The 22,147-nt window shown below is 42.2% G+C and overlaps 1 protein-coding gene and 1 long non-coding RNA gene across 3 annotated transcripts in view; one reads left to right on the plus strand and one right to left on the minus strand.

The window, feature by feature from the left end:
- The window catches only part of LOC134470984 (eukaryotic translation initiation factor 3 subunit L-like), a 48,313-nt gene that overhangs the window by 21,799 nt on the left and 4,367 nt on the right, over window positions 1-22,147 (plus strand). The window contains 3 exon segments of the mRNA XM_063228183.1: window positions 3,511-3,567; window positions 10,986-11,105; window positions 13,220-13,343. The gene's annotated coding sequence lies outside the window, so the exon portion shown is untranslated.
- Window positions 4,461-22,147, minus strand: part of LOC134470986 (uncharacterized) — a 36,022-nt gene continuing 18,335 nt past the window's right edge. For both annotated transcript variants that reach the window (XR_010040277.1, XR_010040278.1), the window contains exons 3-4: window positions 12,312-13,562; window positions 4,461-6,074 (exon numbers count right to left, since the gene is read on the minus strand). This is a non-coding gene — a long non-coding RNA (uncharacterized LOC134470986). The remainder of the gene's footprint in view (window positions 6,075-12,311; window positions 13,563-22,147) is intronic.

The following is a 22,147-nucleotide window of genomic DNA, read 5'->3' on the forward strand; positions in this document are numbered from 1 at the left end:
AAATTTTGAAACAGATCGGAAATGTCATTTTTGCATTTGTTGCGTGTTTTGGCAAATTCTCGAGAGGCTGAAATTTACATGCAAAAAAGATGATGGAGGGGACGCTCAAAGATTAATCCAGAAAGTGGTAATCTGGATAACTACAAGACTTTTCTTTTGCGTAGGTAAAAATGCAAATGCCTGAGGTTAACAACTGGGGTAGAAGAGACAATTTTTAGAGAAGTTTTATAAAAAAGGGAAGAAACTTCAGGAGCCAAGAGGAACTTGGGGAAATTAAACAGAGATGGCTAAAGTAGATTATTTTGAGTAAATGTGTTATAATAACTCACCCTCACCATCAAGGCACAGAGCAAGGACATAGCTTACTATTCTCTAAATCCTGGCTTCCTCACAAGCTCTTTGCCTTCACCCTTCATTCAGAAGCAATCTATCAGTCAGAGGTCTTTTAGACACAGACTGTATAACCTCCTAACACTGCTAGCCATCTTCTTGGACCAAGTTTCCAACTGAACACTGTAATAACTTGGACCCTGGTATAAAATCCAAGGAAGCAAGAGACTGAAATATGGGGAGCAAAGGCCTGGCCAGGCCTGGAGATGAGTCTCCAGGAGCCAATTTGGAGACTGCGTCCCAGAGACTGAAGGGAGGGCTTTAAAAAGAGGCTGGAGGAAAAGGAGGGAGAGAAACAAAGAAACACACAGAGCCATCAAACTTATTGACCCGAATCTGGAAACTGTATAGCTGTCCACTTAGTTCTGACAACCTCAGGAGCCTTTGGCACCTTCCAAGTTACTCCCATCCTGCAGATAAACATTATCTTAGAATAGCACATCTGCAGTAACATTTGGAGAAGAAAATAGAAAGTTAATTATCTCAGGACAGCTCGTTAACACTAACAGGTGGGAAGGGTCGAAAGTTACAAGAAGCTGAAACTTAAGTTTTCACAAGGATTTGGAACTTAACCCTTTTGGTGCATTAGGGTTAAGCCACAACATTTTCCTGTAATTTCTTTGAAGCTAAGCAGTTCTTAACACAGAGCAGGCTCATTTTATGACAGACCACCACTGGGTCGGGAAGTGGTCACCAGAAACCCAAAATTTTTATGGCCTAGCCTAGTTAGATAGGTAAGGGGAGAGGGGAGGCAATAAGGTGTGCTACAGAACAGAAAATGGTGGTTATGTTTTTCTTTCTTTCTGGGGAGGGGGATCAAGGTCAGGTAAAGGGTTATGCTAATAAGCAAATCTTCCTGCACACAAGCAAGTTACTTCAAACAAGTGTAAATTAGAGGGCCACCCTGGTTTTCTTTAGCTCTTTAGCAGAGAATAGAGGCGCCTAACAGTGATTAACAACACTTGTTAGCTTGTTTTAGCACCTCTTCTGTTGTTTGTAGAGGGCAACAATGGTTAACATATCAATTAGGTGAGATTTTGCAATTCTTTACAGAGGAGAGCATTGCTTAACATATCAATTAGGTCACTGGGACGGAAAAAGGAAAAAAGACACACTCAGTAAGCCTCGTTACAGGTTTTGTTATAATACACATATATTGAAACTATTTTCTTAGAGTACAACAAACACAGCTGAAAAGTTAACCTAAAGTCAGATTTCTCCATGGAGGAAAAAGGTTTCAAAAAACCTTTACCAACCTCTCCACATTCCTCAACCAAGCCTGAGGGGTAGCTTGATCTCTGTGCTTTGGGGAAAAGCCCCTGAGACACAAAAGGATAGCCATTTCCTTTACTAAGGGGCCTAGGAGTCACTGTGCTAAGGACAGAGAAGCTCCTCAGAGTCCTCGAAAGCCACCCCTCAAGAGGAACTGCTTAACAATATGGGAACTCTGGAAAGGGGTATATATATATATATATATATATATATATATACATATAATTTCAATTCTCTTAATTACATATATAATATATATAATATACATTTAAGAGAATTGAAATAATGCAAAGAATAATACAAAGAATCAGCACCACAAAACATTTAGAAAGAACCTTAAGCCTAAGACATAGATAAGGTGTTTATGTCAAAAGTTGACCACAAATAATAATAATCCAATTTTATATCTCTTTTATATCAGGCACCCAGTGACACAACAACCTCATGAAATGATCCCCATTTTACAAAAGGGGAACCCAAGGCCTGGAGAATCGAAGTAACTCTTATAGCTCTTTACAGCAGCACTCTTTACAGTGAGTCCTTTCAAACAGGACTCACAGGCTTAGAACATGACACCTACAGAAACTCTTCACAGCAGTAAAGTGTCAGAGATCACAAAAAATAAAATCAAGTCCTCATCCCTCTATTTTCATGATGGTTTCTCACTTTTCAGCACTAAGGTCCAGGGATCCCTGAGCCCTTTCTTAGTAAGTAGAGTCATCTTTTCTGACTGCTACTGGCAGGTATAAGAGGAGCCACTGGAGGAAGAATAAATTCTTTTTTTAAAGAAGATAAAAACAAGAAAAGTAAAATGATAAGCCTAATCAAAATAAACTAGTATAAGTGCTACAGGACTTTAAAGCCTTATAAAATCAGCAATGGTTACCATAATGCCTTTTTTGCCTTCAAAATAACTGCAGGTACTTTCAGATGTAGTAAAAATCAAGCAGAAAAGAACAGAAACAATAAACCAAAACAGTGAATATAGTAAAAGACTTCAAAACAAGACAATAGAAAATCCAAAATGGCTACCATAATATGTCTTGCTATATTTTAAATAGATGCTCGTGCTATCAGATTTAACATAATCAAATAAAACAAAAGAGAATAAAACCTAACCCAACAAAACAAAGAAAATGATACGGCTACCAGGCAGGACTTGCTTCCTGGTGAGGCCTTGTTCTCTCCCCCTGCAGTCTGCAAATGTCGCTAACTGATGGAGAGAGGCTTGGATCTGGCTGTCCGCACACCAACAGCAGCCCATGCATGGCCAGGAAGAATAAATTCTTGCTATCCCAGAAAAGATCCTTTCAAACAGGACTCACGGGCTTAGAACATGACACTTACAAAAAGAAAACCATATATCTTCTGATCAAATGCCTTCTAAAATCATCTTTCACTAAAGAAATGTTTCCTATACAGCATTATCAAAGGAATAGGAGTTCTTGCAAATGAAATCTGCCACACTCACCACTGGGGATTATTTTCTAATAATCCAGGTCATAGTTCAACAAATAACAATCCAAACAAGTAAAGGGCCTCCCACTCATCCTGCATAAAATCACTGTGAAGTCCCTAAGCTCCATTACCTACATGAAGGCCTCATTAATGACCTGAGACTAAAATATCTGTTCATTTTGGCAGCAGAAAAATAGTGAGCCTGTTTCTTACAGATTCTATTAGTGATCACCACAGTACTGAAATGGGCTTTTCATGTTTCGAGTACTTTCTTTGGAAAATGCAGTGATACTTTTGAAAACAGGAATTCCACTGGCATTAGGGAAAAGATCTTTTTGAGGGGATCATCATGAGGCCTGCGTGTTTACCAGTGTTTGTTTCTGTTCCCAGTTCATCCTATCCGGATCCGCCACTGTTTTCCATAAAGCCTCTATAAAAATATACCAGGTATGTAAAACCTTTTGGAGTGGCTCCAGAGATAGCAATGTTACTGGTGCAACGGAGTAGGAGATACAATGGCTTTTGAACCAACTTTTTTGGAGGGTAGAAATCTTTTCCAGATGATTGGATGGCAAAAGAGTCATTCAGTTTTCATAAGGATGCATTCTGGTACCTTTTTGTGAGTGGGTGTTAAAGTACGTTGCAATGTGAGCAGTAAGGCAGCAGATAAGAAAGTTTCTATATAATAAACCATCTCAAGCTCTCGAAAGGTGTATCTATGACCAAACAAAACTCTAACCTGATCAAAGCAGTGAGAAAGGAGAAAAGGTGGCTAGGATGTGCTTGGAGTTGGTGTTTAATTTTAGAACAAGGGTAGGAAAAATAATGAATGAAAAGAGAAAACCCAGATTAGGAAATACTATTAAAATGCAAAACCAGAGGTCCTTTTTTAGAATCTCCATGTGATGGTCTCTGCCTTGCTTATAGCTTTCCACTCCCACCAGCCTGCTGTGAATGAGATCACAGGCCTGGCGAAAACACACTAGGTGGATTCACATTCTGATTTCCTTACTCCTGTCAGTGTGATTGTGGACAATCGACTTTACTGTGTGCTTCAATCCCATCTGAAAATACATGGGTAGTAACAGTACCTGCCTTGGATTGTAAGCATTAAGTGAGTAAATAAGCAAAAAGAAAAGTTCCTGGCATAGGGGCAGCACACTCTGTGCTTATCAAAACCTTCTGAGGAAATTGTGTGTGCTTTCAGGGGTTGGTGAGAGATGAACGTAAAATTTTTGTTTTGTACTTCAAATAAAGCTCTGCCTTTGTTTCTCCAATAAGACAGAGCCAAAGAGGTACAAGAGCTCCTTTGTTCAAAAGCAGCTTGGCAGCTACAGTCATGGGCATTAAGGGATTTTTATTTTACCTTTAAGTTCTAACATTACCCAGGTAGCCACTACATCATGAAACGTCATTTTCTGTCCTTTCACTTTCAGTCTGTGTATGGTTTTGGCAGCAAGGTGAGTTTCTTGAAGGCAGCTTGTTGTTGGGCCTTTCTTTTTGAATGCATTCAGCCATTTGTCAGCTCTTCATTGTAGAATTCAGACCATTTACACTCAGGTTTATTATTGAATGTGTATACTAGTTCGTGTCATGTTGTTTTTCTTCTGGTTATTTTGAATAATTTATGTTCATTTATTTCTCTACTGTTTATCTTAGAGATTTCAGTAGAATAATGTTTGATTCTTTTCTAATTCTTATTTGCTCATTTACTATCCTAATGAATTTTATTCTTCTTATACTCTCACAGTTTTGTATACATAATGTTAGTTTTGTATTCATAAATTCCTTTAGTCTGTGCTTATGTTAGAAGGCTTTTACTTCTACTTTGATTCTTAAAAATGACCTTACTGAATACAGTAGTCTAGGTTGACAGTATTTTCTCTTGCATCTTGAAATACATTACTCCCTTCCTTTTTGGTATTTACAGTTTCTGCTGAGAAATCTGTTTTTCTTATGGGTTTGCCTTTATGTGACTTAACATTTCTCATCTGCAGCTTTTAACAATCTTTCTTTGTTCTTAAATTTTTAGCAGTTTTACTATCTTATGCCAGGGAAGGTTCTTTTCTGACTGTGTCTGTTTGAAGTTCTAAATGCCTTCTGTATCTGGACATCCACACCTTCCCCAAGATTTGGAGATATTTCTGTTATCTCACTGATTAGGGTTCTTATGCTATTAGCCTGTAACTATTCTCACTCATTTATTCCAGTTATACATGTTTGATATTTTTAATTGTGTTCTGTAGATCTTGCATGTTTTGCTGTTTCTTTTCTCTTCTTTACTTTCTGAGTGTGATAATTCATCACCCCTTTTTATCAAGCCCTGCTATTTTTTTCTTCTACTTGGCCTTGTCTACTAGGCTTTCAACTGAGTTTTTTTTTAATTGCCTTATTGAGCTTTTCATTTCTAAGATTTCTGTTTGGTTCTTTTTTCAAAATCTCTACCTCTTTATTGAATTGCTCTTTCATAGCCCACATTATCTTTTTTAATTCATTCAGCTATTTATTTATATCCCTTTTGAATCTAACATTTTAAATCATTTTTAAATTTCTTTGTAAATGTTTTATCTACTTCAGCAACTTTGGAAGCAGTTACTAGACTTAGGAATCTTTGGAGGATCAGTGGTTCCTTGTTTTTTCACATTTTTTGTATTTCTCTGTTGAGATATGCACATCCGTGGGACTGGATCTCTCCCACTTTTATGTAAGGTCCTCCTTGAGGAGCACTCTTTTCTTGATGATATGTCTTGGGATATTGATTTGTTGGGTAGTGTTGAGCTTCATTCCAATTGGACTTCTCAGTACATTTTCCCTATGGCTTCTTTAGCTCTGATTGATGGTTTTGATACAGTGCATGTTATGTTGGAGTCTGAAGTCCACTTTCTCTTGCAAGAGTGGGGTTCCATTGGTGGTTCAGATAAGTGTGCTGTCTCGGGTTGCACCTCCAGTTCTCCCTGGAAGAATATCAGAGTCACTTATTGTAACTTTTCCCACTCCAGAGACAAAATATCCAACACCCAAAATTAAGAAGGGAACATTTATTTAACTCAGTTTGTAAAGGTTTCAGTCCATAATCAGCTGCCTCCAAGGTAGAGTGATACATGGCAGAGGGGCATCACAGTTTATAACAGGCAAAAGAGAAAAAACAAGCAAGAGAGGGAACCAGCAAGCAACCTTAGCAGCTTCTTTCTGTCCCTTTTTATATTCTGTCCGGGTGACCAGGACTATAGCAGTGCCAAACCAGCCACCCTTAATTACCAACCACCCTTAATCCTACCACCACACATTCTAGATTCAGTCACCTCTGAAAAAGCCCCATATGACCACAAGAGGCTTTGGGGGACATCTGGACACAGCCATAACACCTGTGCAGAGGTCCCTCCTGTGTGCAATGTCCCTCACAGTTGTATTATTCCTATCTACTGTTGCTATGCTGGTGCATGTTCAGGAGCAGAACTTCAGCCCCACTCAGCCGTGCCTATCTAGGGCACAGTCATCAGCAAAGGATTTGAGTCTCTCCTGTTCTCTACACTGAAACATTGCCAAGGTCAGTGTGGAACCTGACTGTGACTGTGGTAAGGTGCAGTTTCTCTTCTCAGACTGGGGTGAAAGTCATCAGCAAAGTGCCACCCAGGCTTGATTCTTAGAAACTTTCAGGAAGAAGAAAACAAATAATAGTTATAACCAAAACATAAACCAGATATGGAAAAACAGTGGCAGCCAGTTAAAAAAAGTATCACCAATAATGATAGAAAAAGCTGGGTGTGGTGGTTCACGCCTGTAATCCCAGCACTCAGGAAGCTGAGGCAGGAGGATCACTGTGAATTCAAGAGCAGACTGACATACAAAGCTTAAGGCCAGCCTGAACTGCATAGTGAGACTCTGTCTCAAAAAGACAAAAAAAATGATAGAAAATAAAGGAACAAAAATACTACAAATGAAACTAAAACATTAAAAACTAATAAAATTTGATCCCAGAGTTTGGGAGGCTGAGACAGGAGAAGCATGAGTTCAAAGTCAACCAGGGATATATACTAAATTGAAGGCCAATCTTTGAGACCTTAGATCAAAAACATAAAAAGTAAAGTGCAGGAGGGAAACGAGAACAATGGAGAATCTTATTAAATAAGTTAACATAAAAATAGTGGCAAATAAAAAGAATATAAGGTAGATGGAGAAAAAGAGAAAAGAATTGAGTCCCCAGTCCCTCCTGCCAAGCACTTGTGCTGAGACACTTCTTTCTGGGTCATCAGCTGCTGAAATGCATCAGGTGTGGGAGGACGTGTGTGTTGCTGTGGGAGCCTATGATGATTCCCCTCAGCCCACACCTGTGACCCTGCTGCACTCTAGCGGGCCATCCCCGCATTACCTGAGGGCCAGTGGAGGGAACACTGGCTGAACCACCACCCTTTGCCCCATGGAGGCTTTGTAAGTGTGCACCCAGGAGGGCAGCAAATGTCGGCACTTCTTGCTGATCACGCAGCACTCATACCTGGACCACACCTGCTGGGTCAGGGTCAGCGTTCCAAAGGCTTTCTAAACACCAAGGGACATATCAAATGCCTGGACCTCAGCAAGCCCCTCTCACTGACCAAGTCTCAGTGCCACGTGGCCACACCAGGGGGAGGACTATCACAGAGGACTCTAGTTAGTGCTCCCAAGCTGTGGCAAATGTCTAAGCCATGATGTAGCCACAGAATGCCTCTGGATTGGGGGAGCCAACAAGCCACTGAGTTCTGGGTGGGCAAGTGCATCCCATGTGCTTCTGAAGTCCATGAGAAAGGGAAACACACAACCCAATCACCACGGTCTCTGCGCTCTCATACCCTACTTCCTCCTGAAGCCGCATCCACCAGGTCTTGCTCCTCACCGCAGAGGGCAGGACCACAGTCTCCATGGCTCAGCCCTCTCCAGAAGTCATGTGAGATTCTACCTCAACCCAATGGTCCTGTACAACCGTCTCTCACCGATCAAGGCAGCAGGGTGTCCTCAACTGATTACTCCATTTTTCTAATTCCCCAAAATTTAGTCCTAACCACACACACACAAAAAAAAAAACTTTCTCAGGATGAACTTGGTTATGGTCCTGAGAGTTTGCTCAGCAGTACACTAAATTTCTTTTCAAAAGATAGCTTCCTGTGCAGAAGCTGTTCTCAGACCAAATCCCCACACTGGATTTAAAACTTGTAAAGAACTACAAATTTCTCCTGCCATTTGGACTTCTAGTCTGTTGTAACTACTGGTATCAACTGCGTGCTCTGGTGGCCAAATACTTTTGGATATGGGTTCCCCAAGCCCAACTGTTGGGGAGCTGGCGTTGAAGTGTGACTCACGTCCTGCTTTTGCCTGAGTTGCTTTTATGATTCCCTATGCTGTTAAATCTTCCTGATTCCCAGAGTTGCTCTTTGTATTCTTTCCCTAGATTATAGATTATTTGTTATTGCCCTGACTCTTCTTACCTATGGAGTTGCAGAAAGCCTGTTTCCATGTCAGCTGGTAGATGTCACAGCTTGCATCTAGCTGCCCTCACCATCACCAAAGTCTCATGTTGTCATAGGTGGGACTTTTGGGAGGTGGCTGGGTCTAGGGTGTGCTGCTGGATCAAGGATTTGATGCTGTGACTGATTCATGATGCAATGCTAGGATTAAGGCTGCCCCACTCTGAGTGTGAGTGGTACCTGCCCTAAGGGTGGGTAGGCTGGATAAGATATAAAGGACAGGAAAAGGGTCACTTTGTCACTTGCTGCTTGCTGCCTTCCACTGCCACGAACTATTTCTCCTCTGTGATTCCTTTCCAACATGCCAACCTGCCTTGGAGCCAGCCAGCTACAAACTGAAACCTCTACAGAAAGTAACTAAGACAATGCACATCTGAGTCAATTCCACATTTATGGCTACTATAACTATAGTTATATGACTCTTAACAATGAGGATACATTGAGAAATGGATGTCAGGCAATTCAGACACTCTTGTCTCTGCAGAATCATCTGAGTGAACTCATATAAACTAAGTCAGCTGACAGGGCTGGTATTTTTTTCTCTCCAGTTTTCAAGGCTGATTATTTTCCAGGTGGTTCTTATTCTCTAGAAAACGTGGCATGTCCTTGAGTAATTGTATCTTCACTTGCTGTATATCCTTACAGCTTTTTCCAGAGATTGTAAATGATCAAAATTATTTTTGCAATTTTTCAAACTCTGGCTGGGCAGTTGGTTCAGAGTTCTTTATAGCTTCATGCTGGAAGAACCCTTCAAATGGAAATCTGAAGCATAAATAGCTTTGTATAAGAAACCTGATTCACAAACCTCTTTGTCTTCATAAATGGAAATAAGGTGAGCAAGGAGAAACACTGTGCGTGCATTTTCTGGAGCATATCCCAACCCGAACTTGCACCAAGTAGAAGTTTTTCTGTAGCTGCCTGCATGATAACTCCAATGGTATATATCTGTAAAAATAAAATCTAAAATTCCTGTCACATCGTACTAATCATGATTATTCCCCATTTATATCCTCAGCAACCTCTCTAATCACTTTTCCTCCATCTGCCCTTGAGCACTCCAAATGCCAAATGTTTCCCTGAACCCCTGCTCTCCAAGCTCTTGGAATTGTCTACACATAATCCTCTCTTTCATAACGTGCTTGTCCAATCTTCTCCATCACTATGAGCTGCATCTGGCTCTGTTAGGCATGAATGGGACCTCCTGAGACGTCAAGCTCCTAGCATCTGTGGGAGGTGAAAGGCTTGGGTGCTTCCGTCCTGAGGAATCACAGCTGCTTTCCAACACCCAGTCACCACTGCCCCCAACATGCGACATCATTGCTGCCCAAGCTTGGAACTGATTTCAGTGTTTTTCTCTTCATTTTAAAGTTTCTTGCTCAAGATTGATAATCCCAGGGGAGCATTTCAGTGGCAGTCCCATTGTAATAGCATTGCAAGACTGACGAGAAAGAGGAAATCTTTCCTCTGGCTTTCATGGAAGAAGCTGGGAAAGCTATCATAAAACCAATGAGGAAAGCCCCTAAAATAGTAGCAGGCTTCCTAGAAGACAACACCCATAGGTCCACTGACGTTCTTCCTCTCACCGACTGGCAGCAAACTGCATCCTTGTTCACATCTCTACAAAAAGAAACCTCTTCCCCTTAACGTGTTACTGTTTCTCTCACACACACATGAAACACAGCGTCAGCTGAAAGAGGCCCCACTGTCCTGCTCAGCTCACGCGAAGCCTTCAGCATCATTCAAAATACTGCAGTTTTTGTCTCAAAGCAAGTTTGGAAACCCCTGAAAAGGGATTTTGTTCTCAGTTTGCTTGTTTTAGGGTACTGAAAATTGAACTCGAGGCCTTATGCATGCTATGCGAGTGGACTCCAGCCCTTGCCATCATCTGTGTCATACCATATTTATTGAATTTCATTAGATAAAATTCAGTCTAGCTGGGCAGGGGATTTAGTTCAGTGGCATAAGTGCTTGCCTGGCAAGCGCGAGGTTATGAGTTCGATCGCTGGTACAAAAAAAAAAAAAAAGCAAACAAACTCAGTCTAATGTTTCATCTCCCCCATTAGATTAGAAGCTTCACCAGTAGAAACATGACACTGTCCTTGCATGACGTTTAGCACATTGTAGGCATTCTGTAACTGTTTGTGGAATCCCTGAATAAATCTTCTGAAAATAAAAATGGTTTACCCTACTGGCTTCTAGATAAATCTGAGGTGGAATCCTGCTATTAGCAACTCTAAGATTCCACAAACACACATTTAAAAAAAACAACTCCAACTTGCATGTTCTAGGCAGGCTGGCAGAATGACTGATTCATCAAAATCTGTTCATGCCTTCCATGACCAGTTTCTCTTTGCATGTCTGTTACAGATTATCTTAGCAACTGTCCTGAACCTCTTAAGTGTCCTGGTGACTATATTTGGTTTAGTGATATTAGGGATAGCGTTTGCAATTTTTGAATCACATGGAACGATATACACTTGGTCAAATGTAAGTACCAATTTTAATAAGTCAAAATTTTAGATATAAATGAAAAACCTTTTTTGAATAATGTATGTTGAACTGAATTAGGCATAGAAAATGCCACTGAATGTGTAAGCCATTTAGGAATATAAACATAAACAACTGCATTTCCTTCCAATTTTCTCATGTGCGTACTAAAAAATTAATTTCCTTCCAAAATTTGGAAACATCAGAATCCTCAAAGAGAGAGAAAATTATCTGAAAATAAAATGAAACCAGTAGTATAACTATGTTAGTTATCGTTTGTATATTTTAGTTCACTGAATAGTTTGTGCTTATATTGTTTGATCAGTTATGCATGCCTATATCTTGCAATCTGAACAACTACCTTGAAAATAATACTAGGTAGTATAGTTTTAAAAAGATAAAATGACAGGATGTCTAGAAACTTCCCTCAAAAAGAAGTACAAAAAACAAAAACATTTTACGAAGGTACCCGGATAAAACGAAAACCTATAAAAAATTATAAATTCTTTTGATACTACGAATGACTCCAATGTTGAAATAACCTGTTTTCTAGTTTCACAGGCTTGCAGTGGAAAGAAAATTTTCTCTGAGATGAACCATCCCCAGTTCTCTCCCCTAAATGATTTCAATAACAGTCTGAGATTTTTTGATTTGATGGTACTTAGGGTAGATTTTGGAGTTAAAATTGATACTGAAGTAGGTCAGCACTTTTGGAGATGTTAAGAGAAAGTGAATAAATTTTGCATGTGGGAAAGACATGGATTTGGGGGAACTGGCTGCAAGTTGATCTGCATTCCAAAAATAAATTTTTGGATCCCAATCCACTGTACTTCAGAATATGATTTTTTTTAGGAATGAAGTCACTGACAATGTGATTAGCAAAGTTGAAATGTGACTGATACCCTAAAAGGAAAAGGGACATTCAAACCGTAAGGAGGGAGATAGTTCATAAGGAAGATGACCACATGCAGCAGAGATGGGAGCTATGCTGCCATATGCCAAGGGAAACCTGGGCATCTAGGGGCCAGGGGAGACCCTCCTCAGAAGCTTTGAGAAGACCGTGGTCCTGCTAGGATCTTGACTAGGGATTTCAGCATCCAGAACCATGAGACAGTGAATTTCTGTTGTGTCAAGCCACCCAGTTTGTGGTCCTTTATCACAGCAGACATAGGAGGGGATGCAGGCGGCCAGTAAATGGTCACTTACCTTTCTCACGTCCTGAACCAAGGAAAATGAGATACAAGATCAAGAGAAAGTAGACAAAGCTACCAGCCTTTGTGCTGATGATCACTGTGGGAGAGCAAGTTTCAAGTCTTTAGCCAAATGAACTCGCTGGCACTGCCCTTCCTGACTTAAATACATTCACCTAGGTAGGTCCCAGTTAGGCTTCTCCACCTAGAGAGACTGCAGGCCAGGGTTTCCTGGAGCGCAGACAATTATCTGACATTGAAGGGAAGAAGTTGGCATTACAAACAGAGCCCTTTCCAGGTGGGGGGAAAGAGGAAAGGTCTGAGTTCCTTCTCTCCAAATTACTGCTCACCCAAGTCCTTGCTCTTGATGTGGGGAGATGTGAGTGGACACAAAGGAGAAATACTGCAAACTCTTTTCACCTGTTTCTGAGAAAGAAGAAACACTTCCTCTAGGTTTTGCTAGGAACGTGGAGAGAGCACTGCACCTGATTCATGAAATAACACGCAGGCCATGGAAAGTAATGAAAACAGAACACACAGCTAAGCCACATAGCATTGGGCATAGTCATCTGATCAGCCTCACTGAAGCAAGCGAGAAACACAAGAGCTCCGGGGCCAACTTCTGCAGAGCTCCAGCTGAGTATGGTGCCAGTCTCTGATCTCTACTTTCCAGCCTTGTCCTGTGTAAAATAGGAATATTGGTGTCCGCTTGCAGGGTTGCTCTTAGAATTAAAGTGCTTCAGAGGTATGTACAGAAGTAGTCAACTTAAAATGTACTTGTTGTTATGAAAAATACTCAGAAACAATCACAGTCATGTGAAACTGCCATGATAAATGATACCTACTCCCTGTTTGGTAAATGTTGTTCTAGCGCGGCTTTCCATGGCTTGCTGACGTGTGGAATATCTCGTCTTCCCACTGCAGATGGCTGGCATGATGCTCATACACTATTTACTGCTCAGCACCATCGCAGAGCTGATCCTCACGACCGTGGTCCTACACTGGATGGAAAGAGCCCTTCACCACGAAGCAGTTTCTGAAGAACTTGGTCAGTAATTTTGTTTCTGGTTTTCAAAGGAAGATAAGAGGGGATTCTTCTCTGAGGGTCTCAGGTTTAACTAGAATTGGTAAACACATATGTTTTGCTTCTAAAGTAAGGTCCGTTGTGCCTGGAGACCCTCTAGGATACTGTCCACTTGATTTCGTAGGAAATTGAAGTCGTACAAGTGTCCCTGGAAAACCATGTGGTAGGCGTGCCATTAGTCTCCTAGAAGATTAAGAGAAAAAGATGTGTATGTCAGTGATGGCTCAGGGTCACACAGGCACATGGGCACTGAATGCCATAGGCTGTGAGCTGCTTTAGTTTTAAAGTGTTGGTTTCTGACATTTCGAATCTCTTTAGGAAACAAAGTTCTTAGAGAACATGGAAAATCTAGCATACTTTTGGAATAGGAAAAAAAGCAAGAACTTCCCAAAATACATTCTGCCATAAAGATAATAAAACACTGGCAGAGTTGTCAAAACCAACTTTTTTAAAATTCTAGAAATGAGCCAAAGGCTTGCGAGAATCCAGGGAGCATTTACTCAGAGAAATGGCTAAATCTTGGTAAAACCAGTGACCTCTTGTGCTGTGACAGTTGGCCTTGCCCCTTCTCCCCAGCACTCTCCCCACAGTGGGCTTTAAGTGCAACCAACCCCAGTCCCTGTGAGAAATGCCAGCTCGGCAGCCACGTCACTGAGCGTGTGTTGGTCAGGGTTAACTTGCCATAATAATATGCCCAGAGCTTGGTACTTTATAAAGAAAAGATGTTTGTTTAGCTAACAGGTTTAGAAATGGAAAATCCAGGTCCAGTGGGTCCACTGGATTGACCTTTCTGAGACCCGTGGCCCCACCCCAGACTGTATCACAAGGTGGTAAAGAGTGTGGCCAGGGTCAGGTACAGAGCAGCCTTGCCATGAACTCATTTGCTATGTGAGACCAGGACTCATCCCCTGGATCCCAACACCTCAGCCAAGTTGCACCTTGGTGCTGCCACCGCAGGCCCATGCCTCTAGCGCATGGCTGTTGTTGGGGACACCCTGAAGCCATATCCTCCAGACCATAGCATCTTGTCCGGCAGCTCCCCAGAATTGCCTACTAGCAAGGTCTCTCCAGCTGGACCTCACTCAGAGGTCAGTCACCGCAAACAGCTTCCCCTGCAGGGTGTTTGAGAGCCAATTGGTGGCACTGGACATCACAGCTGCCCAGGGCACAGGCACCCACTGGGGGAAACTGAAGACCAACAAAAACTCGTAAATACTGAGGAGCGAGATTCCATCGAACACCTGACACTCAGACACTATGCAGATATACAGACAGCAGGGTGTGTGCTTGCTGAGAAGACTTAGGTGCACCTGACCAGGGCCTGGTGGACCTACCTGCAGCAGAAAGGGAGGGCTGAGAGACAGGCTGTTTCCGGAGTTTTAACATGTTTCCTCCAGCTAGACCACACATGTACACACACACACATACACATGCACACACACATACACATAAACACATATACACCTACAGATATAGGCACACACGTACATATGTACACATGCACACACATACGCACACTTCAACATATACACACACATGTGCATATACATACACACTTAAACACAGATATACACATGCATGCATATACACATGCACATGCACACAAGTGCACACACATGCACAATATTCATATGTACACATACATAGATATACCCATACACATATGTACATGTACATATACACGTGCATGAACACACGTGAACACACACATACACTCACAGCCTCTCAGCAAAGACTGGAAAACTCACTAGTTGAAAGCAGTTAAGAACATCTGTACCCAATCAGGTGACCAGCAAGCTAAGGGTAGAGATTCTGCCACACACAAAAAACATGCACGCATAATTAGTTTAGAAACCCACAAATAGAGCAACAAAACCTAACCTCCAGTGGGCTGTGAGTACCAGTGTTACTACTGTATCATTTTACATGTGCAGTTTTTGGCCAGGCATGGTGGCACACGCCTGTAATCTCAGCACCTAGGAGGCTGAGGCAGAAGGACTGCCACAGAGTCAAGGCCAGCCGGGACTACATAGTGAGACCCTGTCCTGAAAATAAATAAATGTCCAGTTTTCAACCAAATACATTCTTAGGTGTGCAAAGAAATGGAAAATAGCCTAAACCTTGGGGGGATTGTGGCACCCCCAGACTCCAAGAGTGGACCTCTGCCCCTAGTCCCCTTGCCAGCAACTCTCAAAAACAACAAGACAGAAAAAATAGAAAAAGAGAAGCGCTTTATTTTAGCTGGTACCCAGTGATGTCAGTCAGGCAGTTGCTAGACTGAGCACCCCGAGTGAAGGAGTCTGAAGCTTTTGAAGACAAAAACCGCAAAGCAAGGGGGGTTGTTTGTGCCAGTGGGTATCCTTTGGAAAGCTCTCAAGCATAGTTTTGGGTACAGCTTGACCTGGGGACTTTTCATGTACATAACATGTTTTTAATGTAAGTACAAAGTTGTGGTTTTTTTGTGGTGGGTCATTTCTTGGAACAGATGTCTCCATCAGGACAAACAATTTTATCATCTTTTATGGAGCAGTTCGGGGGGGAGAGAGGGGCTGGCGCTTTACAGAACAGCAAGGTGGTGAAGGGAACTGGTTAGCAGGTTACAACAGGGATAAGACTGGACTTTTTCTGAGGAAGCCTAAATGTTGGACTTAATATCAAAAAAATAAACTTTCAATTGGCAATTAAAAGTATATCCAGGCCAGGCATGTGGCACATACCTGTAATCCCAGCACTCAGGAGGCTGAGACAAGAGGATTGCCATGAGTGTGAGGCCAACATGGGTTACATAGTGAGTTCAAGCCCAGCCTGAACTACATGGCAAGACCCTGTCTCAAAAAAATTAAAGAGAAAAAAATAAATAAATAAAAGTGTACCCAGAGAATGAAAGAAGTTTAGAAATTTTTAAAGGAAGTTACAAGAGCAGTGTCTAACCAAAAGGAAAATATAAATAAACAGAAATCCTAGAGCAGAAAAGTATGATAACTAAGTAAAATATTTACTGCAAGAATTCAGCAGGAAAACAAAAAGGGCTGGGGATGGAGCTCAGTGGTAGAGCACTTGCCTAGCATGCAGGAGGCCCTGAGTTGAATCCCCTGTTCCACAAATATAAAACAATTTTTAAAATAATTCTGCAGAAAATCTGAATTACCAGAAGATAGAGAGTGAATTAAAATTATCAAATGTATGAACCAGAATGAAAATTGAAAAACAGAGTTGGACATCTCTAAGCCAATGCCAGTCAGCAGAAGTGCTCAGGATGGAAATCAGGGACAGGTGAAGGGCAGCCTGGCTGCCATCCTGTGATCCCCAGGCAACGCTGGGCACCAACAGCCGACAGAGACCTGGTCACTGCCACTGCAGGCCTCCACCATCTGACCCACCCTGTGCTGCATGCCAAGTGTCCACAGCTGGCCTCTGCGGGCCACTGGTCCCTGGAGCCCTCAGGTGCCAACAGCTCTGAGTGTTCACTGTTCTTTGAGATGACTACTCCATGCGTGATACTCAGGACAAAAATCTCAAGTCCACTGACAAGACTTTCTGGCCCACACTGCTGCAGAAACCGTTCACAGAAGGGTCACCAGGGTCAGCAGAGCAGCACAGGGGGCCGGGGCCAGGGCACAGGACACCCTGTGGACAGAGCCTGAGAACGACTAAGAAGCATGGCTCACACAGCAGCTGCAGACCTGGGTCAGGAAGGGGCAGGGCTGGAACCAGACCACCTTCTGGAAGGCTCTGGGCACAGACCCAGCCATACACCGCCCTCCGTGACCTCAGCCTCCCCAGCATGCTCCCCACCCCTTCCACGAGGCAGCAGTAGAGTCCGGAGTGGCAGGAGTCAGAGTGGCGAGTGGCAGTTCCACAGGAAAGGTCACCGAAGCAAACTGCCCAGTCTCCCAGGTGGGGAGGAAGCAGGGGGAGGGACACAGCAGCTCTGGCCAAGCCCCCCCCCACACACACACACACACATCCCGGCCAGCACAGGGTAAAATGCAAGTCAGATCCCAGAAACACTCTACATGTGTACACGGGGAGGGCTGCGCAGGGGAGGAAAGAGCTGAGGGGGCCAGAAGCCCAGGGGATCCTCAAAGCAACATTGGGCAACTGAAACCTCTAAGAAAAAAAATCCTAAATGCCTCAAATCAGAAACCTGACCTTCCATCCTGAAAGCTAGAAAGAGAGAGAAAAAAATTAAACTCAAAGTGAGATGAATGGAAATAATAAAGACTTGAGTGAAAATAAATGAAACAAAGAAAAAACAGAAAAAGAAACTCAAAGTTCATTCTTCAAAAAGGGGTGGGGAGACAAACCTTCAGTTACACAGACTGAAGAGACCAAGAAAGCTCGTTTTATCTGTTGTTTTTCTTCTCCTTTTTTTTTAAAATCTAACTAGGTTAAGTTTTAACTTCCTAAAGGCCATTTACAAGAAGAAAGGGGTGATGAAAGGGTTAACTCCCTAACTCCCCAGAGCTATCAGAACCGAACACCTGCAAGGTTGTTCTGTCTCAACGAGATAAGTAAGACAAGTAACTGTTCTGTTCTGGGCACATAGTGACTGGGCTAGGACCCCCAGTCTCCATGGTTACTCAACCCCAAACCCCTCCAATCAACTTCTGCCAAGTCCTATGCTGCTCAAAATTAACCAATGCAATCTGCTTCTGTAAACTTGCTTGCCTCCGGCTTGCGCCCTTAAAAACCCTGCACAATTCCCCCTCAGGGCCCTCCGCACTTGTTTGCCTGGGGGACCCCATGCGCATGGAAATAAACTTTTTACTCCTCACTAGGAGCTGAGTCCTTGGGGTCTTCTTCCCTGCGACGCTGGTTCTTACAAGACCAAGTAAAAAAGAAAAGATTTAATTTGCTAAGTCATGACTACATGAAGGGATATTGCTAACAACCTTACAAAAGTAAAAAGCCTACCGTGGTCTCTTATAAAAATTATATGCCAACAAATTAAATTACTTACATGAAATGGGACAGACACTACTGACACTGATTCAGAGACAAGTCTTCTCAGTAGACCTATCAATGGATCAACAATAAAACCTGTCCTTAAAATATGGCCCAGTCCCAGACAGCTGGTGAATGCTACCAAATGTTTAAAGAATTAACACTAATCCTTCACAAATTCTTCCAAAAATTAGAAGAGAGAAAAACTTCTGATTCGTCCCACAAAGCTAACATTAACCTCACATGAAGAGATCCCGAGGAAAGCATTGCACATAAACATGCACAAAAGCCCTCAAACTCTGAGTCCTCAGTGCTTCAGCAAACAGAGCCGCAACATAGTTACAATTTCTACCTCAAGACCAGTCAGTGCGTCCCCCAGGGGAAAGCCAGTTCATTTTCGGAGGACCAATCCATGTAGCAAGCCACGCCCACCATCCTCTTAGCAGACAGAGAAGGGCCTCACGACACCTAACAGTTTCTGATAGAAAAAATTAACGAACTACAAATAGAGTGCAATTTCCTCAACCTGAAAAAAGGCATAAAGAGAAAATCGTACTTCACTTAATTCTCATGGGAGACACTGAGTCCTTTTCCTCCAAGACCAGCAACAGCAGCAGGGTATCAGTGCCACTCCTGGTCAACATTGTACTGCATGGAAAATCAGGTGGTAAAAAGAAAAGAAAGGATCGAGGATGAAGCCAAGAAAGAAATAAAACTAACGCTGCCAGTGACTCTGTCTTAAGCATATAAACTGCTGGAAAATCCACAAAGTCTTAACTAGTAATTTCAAACAGATTATGAGATACAAGATCAATATATAAAAATCAGATTTGTTTCTATATAAAATAAGACAACTACAATAATAGCAAAGTAACAAATATCTATATACTTTATATTCAGGAATAAATTCAATGAAACAAGTTAAGAGTAAAATGAGCTCACTACAATCTAGAAAACATGGTTGAAAGCAATTTTTAAAGATTTAAACAAGTCAGCTGTGGTGGTGCACACCTGAAATCCCAGAATTCTGGGAGGCTGAGGCAAGAGGATTGCAAATTTGAGCCCAGCTTGAGCAATTTAAAGATGTAGTGAGACTGTGTCTCAAAGTAAAAAATAAATTTTAAAAAGGGATGAGGAGTGTGAAGGCCTTAGATTCCAATCCCAGTACTAAAAAAAAGAAAAAAAATTAAAGGAAAAGAAATATTTTACATGTTCATGGATCAGAAGACTTACAGAGGTGGTAGCAACTCCCAAATTAGTCTAGAGTTCAACACAACGCCTACTGATTCTCAGATTCTCATAGGTGACAAGCTTATGCTAACTTGCATATGAAAATGGAAAGGAAGCTCCCCTCCCTGGTAAGCAGTGGCAGAGTGGCACACTGCGGCCCCTCCAGGGGGAGAACCACCAGTGTCTCCTGAGATCTTCACCATGTTGGAACTTAGGATACTGGGAAACCAAGCAAGCAGCTTGCCTCCCTGGTAAGTGGCTGTGGTGTGGCAGACTACAGCCCCTCCAGGAGGAGAACCACTAGTGTCTTCTGAGATCCACGCCATGTTGGAACTTAGGACGCTGGGAAACCAAGCAACCAGCCTGCCTCCCTACTAAGCAATAGTGAACCTACTGGTGCACGGCCTAGAGTCAAACATCCCACTTCCCCTACTCCCCTTCCCCTGCCCCCCCCCCCCCCGTTAGCAAATAAGAACCAGAAATCTGAACATCTCTTGGAAGGGGGATTTCCTTCTGCCATCTCTTTGAAGGCAAATATTTTTATTACTGTTTTGCTTTATTCTAATTAATGGTTCTGCTCTAGTCAATATGCTGTTTTGAGAAGTTCTATAATGTTCTGTATTTCATTTTATTTTGATATATGTGATCAAAAGAACAACTATTGTAAAGATAACGAAATATACTGCGATACCTATTAGTGTTATCCTGGTAACCTGCTGTGAAGTTCTATACCAATTTCACTACATGGTCTCAGTTGGCTTTATTCTTTCTTGTTCTTTTGAATTTTACTACTTTCAAAAGAAAAAAGAAAAAAGAAAAAGAAAATGGAAAGGAAACCAAGTAGCCTTACTGAAAGAAATAGAAAGCTTGAAAGAAAACAAAGTTGGAGGATTTACAGTTCCTAGCTTCAAAACTTACTGCAAAGTTATAGTGATCAAGATACTGTAGGGCAGAGCTGGGGATTTAGCTCAGCGGCATAAGTGCCTGCCTTGCAAGCACGTGGTTGTGAGTTTGATCCCCGTGCCGATTAAAAAAAAAGATACTGTAGGGCAAGCATAAGTCTTGACGAAGATCAGTAATACAGTCAGGCCCAGAAAAAAATGCTTACATATCAATCTTTATATGACTTATTGGTGTTTTGACTAAAGGATCAGAGCAAGTCAGTGAGGAATAATCTTTGCAACAAGTGCCACTGGAACAACTGGATATCCACATGGAAAAGAATGAAGTTAGACCACTACCTTCCATAGTGTACACAAATTGATTCAAAATGCATAAACCCTTAGAAACAAGAACACCATGAAACTCTTAGAATTCTTTATAACTAGGTTAGGCAATGGTATGTTGGATACAACATCAAAGGCACAAGCACAAAAAAAAATTTGTGTGTGTGTGTTTTTTGAGACAGTGTCTCATTATGCAGTTCAGGCTGGCCTTGAGCTCCCATTGTAACCCAGTCTGGTCTCAAACTCATAGTGATCCTCTCGCCTCAGCATCCCAAGTGCTGGGACTATAGGCATGTGCCATCACACCCTGACAAAAAAAATTTTTAAACAGATAAATTAACCCCCTCAACAGACCAACATTCCTGATGAAAATAGCCACAAAATTCCGGAACAAAAAACTAGCAAATCCAGTAGCATATAAAAACAGATTATATGCTATGACCAAGTGAGCTTTATCCTAGGAATTCCGGATTCGTTTAAGATAAAAGTAATCGGTATAATAGGCTACATGAATAAAGGACAGAAACATAATCACTGAAAAATAAGAGGGAGAAAATAGGTTTAACGGTTTACAGTATTATCGCCTTACATATCCTGTTTGCCTGATTTTTTTCAAGATAGATCAATAATCTCAAAACATATCTGTGTTTTTGAGCCAGCCTAAAACTCTGACTGCAGTGCAAAGGATGAGCTGTGTGTGGAATTCTTCTATAATCAAGATCGGGCAGGGAAGGCGGCCAGAGCCCACACCCTAGCAGAGCTTACCTCCCTTGTTAAAGAATTCTGAATTCAGTCAATAGTGCCGTGTCTGTAACACAGTGTGCCTTCATCCAAACGTGGGCTTATATAGTTATTTTCATTACAATATTTTCTGCAGCGAATTAAAAGACCACCCCTCTCCCCATATCACACTGGCATCTGCTGGCATCTCTTAGGCCAGCAGAACTAAAGCCAGAGGACTTCCAGCTCGATGGATTAAGCAGCTCAGGGACTCACCAGGGACCCAGAAGGGTTCCAGCTTCCTGCTCTGACTTCCTCACGCTCACCCGAGGCTGTCCCACCTCATGGTCAGGAGACAGCCCAGGCTAAGCAGCTCCTAGCTCACGGTCAGCAGAGAACACAGCTCTTCCTCTTCTTCTTCTTCCTCCTCCCTACTCCCTTTTCTCTCCCCTTCTCCTCTCCTTTCCCCCTCCTCCTCCCCCTTCCCTCCTTCATCCTCCTCCTCCTCTTCATTGTCCTCCTGGCACTCATCCTCCTCTTCCTCTCCCCCTCCTCCTCTTCGTGCTTCTCATCCTCCTCCTCACAAGTCCCAGGAACCCTCTCTTCACTGCCCATCTTCTAAGTTGCCTCAAGCCCGGCTCTGGA

This window comes from Cavia porcellus, unplaced genomic scaffold, assembly GCF_034190915.1.
Source record: "Cavia porcellus strain 051 isolate PalLab524CR breed Dunkin Hartley unplaced genomic scaffold, mCavPor4.1 scaffold_17, whole genome shotgun sequence".
Lineage (NCBI taxonomy): Eukaryota > Metazoa > Chordata > Mammalia > Rodentia > Caviidae > Cavia > Cavia porcellus.